At 37.1% G+C, this 3,619-nt stretch overlaps 1 non-coding gene across 1 annotated transcript; it reads left to right on the plus strand.

The window, feature by feature from the left end:
• The first annotated feature begins 552 nt into the window (after positions 1 to 552).
• LOC112798694 (small nucleolar RNA R71) lies at positions 553 to 660 on the plus strand. The gene has a single exon (XR_003200293.1). It is a non-coding gene; the product is annotated as a small nucleolar RNA R71 (small nucleolar RNA).
• Positions 661 to 3,619: the final 2,959 nt, after the last annotated feature.

A 3,619-nucleotide genomic window follows, 5' to 3' on the forward strand; every position in this document is an offset into this window, starting at 1 on the left:
TTCTCTGTCTGTTGCTGAGAAGATGATGGAAAAGGCTTGCCATTGCTAAACCTATTTCTTCCACCATTATTGTTGTTGAAACCTTGTTGAGGTCTCTGTTGATCCTTCCATGAGAGATTTGGATGATTTTTCCATGAAGGATTACAGGTGTTTCCATAGGGTTTTCCTATGTAATTCACCTCTTCCATTGAAGGGTTCTCAAGATCATAAGCTTCTTCTTTAGATGAAGCATCCTTAGTACTGCCTGGTGCAGCTTGCATTCCAGACAGACTTTGAAAAATCATATTGACTTGCTGAGTCAATATTTTGTTCTGAGCCAATATGGCATTCAGAGTATCAATCTCAAGAACTCCTTTCTTCTGATTTGTCCCATTGTTCACAGGATTCCTTTCAGAAGTGTACATGAATTGGTTATTTACAACCATTTCAATGAGTTCTTGAGCTTCAGCAGGCGTCTTCTTCATATGAAGAGATCCTCCAGCAGAGCTATCCAATGACATCTTGGACAGTTCAGACAGACCATCATAGAAGAAATATGATGCTCCATTCAGAAAGCATGTCAAAAGGACATTTTTTGATCAATTGTTTGTATCTTTCCCAAGCTTCATAGAGGGATTCACCTTCCTTCTGTCTGAAGGTTTGGACTTCCACTCTAAGCTTACTCAATTTTTGAGGTGGAAAGAACTCTGCCAAGAAGGCATTGACTAGCTTTTCCCAAGAGTTCAGGCTTTCTTTAGGTTGTGAGTCCAACCATATCCTAGCTCTGTCTCTTACAGCAAAAGGGAATAGCATAAGTCTGTAGACCTCATGGTCAATCCCATTGGTCTTGACAGTGTCACAGATTTGCAAGAATTCAGCTAAAAACTGATGAGGATCTTCCAATGGAAGTCCATGGAACTTGCAATTCTGTTGCATTAGAGAAACTAATTGAGGCTTAAGCTCAAAGTTGTTTGCTCCTATGGCAGGGATAGAGATGCTTCTCCCATAGAAGTCGGGAGTAGGTGCAGTAAAGTCACCCAGCACCTTCCTTGCATTGTTGGCATTGTTGTTGTTTTCGGCTACCATGTCTTCTTCTTTGAATATTTCTGTTAGATCCTCTACAAAGAGTTGTGCCTTAGCTTCTCTTAGCTTTCGCTTCAAGGTCCTTTCAGGTTCAGGGTCAGCCTCAACAAGAATTCTTTTGTCTTTGCTCCTGCTCATATGAAAGAGAAGAGAACAAGAAAATATGGAATCCTCTATGTCACAGTATAGAGATTCCTTGAGGTGTCAGAGGAAAAGAAAAATAGCAAAAAGAGGTAGAAGAATTCGAACATAGAAAGATAGAGTTCGAATTGTGCATTAAGGAATAGTGTTAGTCCATAAATAGAAGGATGTGAGAAGAGGGGAAGAAATTTTCGAAAATATTAAAAAGACTTAAAAAAAACATTTTGAAAAATACTAATTGATTTTCGAAAACCAAGAGTGGAAAAGAAATCAAGTGATTTTTGAAAAAGATTTTGAAATTAGATATTAAAAAGATATGATTGAAAACTATTTTGAAAAAGATCTGATTAAAAAGATATGATTGGTTTTAAAAAGATGTGATTGAGAAGATATGATTTGAAAAACATTTTAAAAAAATTTGATTTTAAAAAATAATGACTTGGCTAGTAAGAAAAGATATGATTCAAACATTTAAACCTTTCTCAACAGAAAAGGCAACATACTTGAAATGTCGAATTAAATCATTAATTGATAGCAAGTATCCTTGAAAATGGAAAGAAATTGATTTTGAAAACATATGATTGAAAAGATATGATTTGAAAAAGATTTGATTTTGAAAAGATTTTGAAAACTAAAAAAAATTTGATTTGAAAACAAAATCTTCCTTCTTGTGCCATCCTGGCGTTAAACGCCCAGAATGGTGAACATTCTGGCGTTTAACGCCCAAACTACTACCCTTTTGGGCATTAAACGCCCAGCCAGGCACCCTGGCTGGCGTTTAAACGCCAGTCTGTCTTCCTCACTGGGCGTTTTGAACGCCCAGCTTTTTCTGTGTAATTCCTCTGCAGTATGTTCTGAATCTTCAATTCTCTGTATTATTGACTTGAAAAGACACAAATTAAAAATATTTTTGGATTTTTAATAATAAGGAATAATCAAAATGCAACTAAAATCAAATAACAATGCATGCAAGACACCAAACTTAGCAGTTTGTATACTACTGACATTAACAAAATGAGAATGCATATGATAAACAACAAAACACTCAAGTCAAGAGAATTTAAAGATCAAAACAAGGAAATCATCAAGAATAACTTGAAGATTGATGAAGATACATGTATGAGTTCGAAAAATGCGAGAAGAATATAAACATGCAATTGACACCAAACTTAAAATGAGACTCTAGACTCAAACAAGAAATTTTTGGATTTTATGATTTTGTAATTTTTTTGTGCTTTTTCGAAAATTAAGTGGAGAAGAAAACAAAGATATCAAAATTCTTAATGAGAATTCCAGGAATCATGCAATGTTAGTCTAAAGCTTCAGTCTAAAGGAATTAGACATGGCTAGCCAAGTTTCAGCAGAACATTGCATTCAAGAGCTAAATTGATGAAGATCAATCAGCTTTGGTGATGATAAGAACATCACCTTGAAACACTAGAATTCATTCTTAAGAACTCTGAAGAAAAATACCTAATCTAAGCAACAAGATGAACCGTCAGTTGTCCATACTCGAACAATCCCCGGCAACGGCGCCAAAAACTTGGTGCACGAAATTGTGATCAATACTTTTCACAACTCAAATAATCCCCGGTGATGAACCCAAAAACTTGGTGTTCAATACCATGGCATAAACACAACTTCGCACAACTAACCAGCAAGTGTACTGGGTCGTCCAAGTAATAAACCTTACGCGAGTAAGGGTCGATCCCACATAGATTGTTGGTATGAAGCAAGCTATGGTCACCTTGTAAATCTTAGTCAGGCAAACTCAAATGGTTATGGATGATGAATAAAACATAAAGATAAAGATAGAGATACTTATGTAATTCACTGGTGGGAATTTCAGATAAGCGTATGGAGATGCTTGGTCCCTTCCGTCTCTCTGCTTTCCTACTGTCTTCATCCAATCCTTCTTACTCATTTCCATGGCAAGTTGTATGCAAGGGTTTCACCGTTGTCAGTGGCTACCTCCCATCCTCTCAGTGGAAATGTTCAACGCACCCTGTCACGGCACAACTATCCATCTGTCGGTTCTCAATCAGGTCGGAATAGAATCCAGTGATTCTTTTGCGTCTGTCACTAACGCCCAGCCCTCAGGAGTTTGAAGCTCGTCACTGTCATTCAATCATTGAATCCTACTCAGAATACCACAGACAAGGTTTAGACCTTCCGGATTCTCTTGAATGCCGCCATCAATTCTAGCTTATACCACGAAGATTCCGGTTAAAGAATCCAAGAGATATCCACCCAATCTAAGGTAGAACGGAGGTGGTTGTCAAGCACGCGTTCATAGGTGAGAATGATGATGAGTGTCACGGATCATCACATTCATCAAGTTGAAGAACAAGTGATATCTTAGAACAAGAACAAGCGGAATTGAATAGAAGAACAATAGTAATTGCATTAATACTCG

The sequence above is a fragment of the Arachis hypogaea genome, chromosome 4, assembly GCF_003086295.3.
Source record: "Arachis hypogaea cultivar Tifrunner chromosome 4, arahy.Tifrunner.gnm2.J5K5, whole genome shotgun sequence".
NCBI lineage: Eukaryota > Viridiplantae > Streptophyta > Magnoliopsida > Fabales > Fabaceae > Arachis > Arachis hypogaea.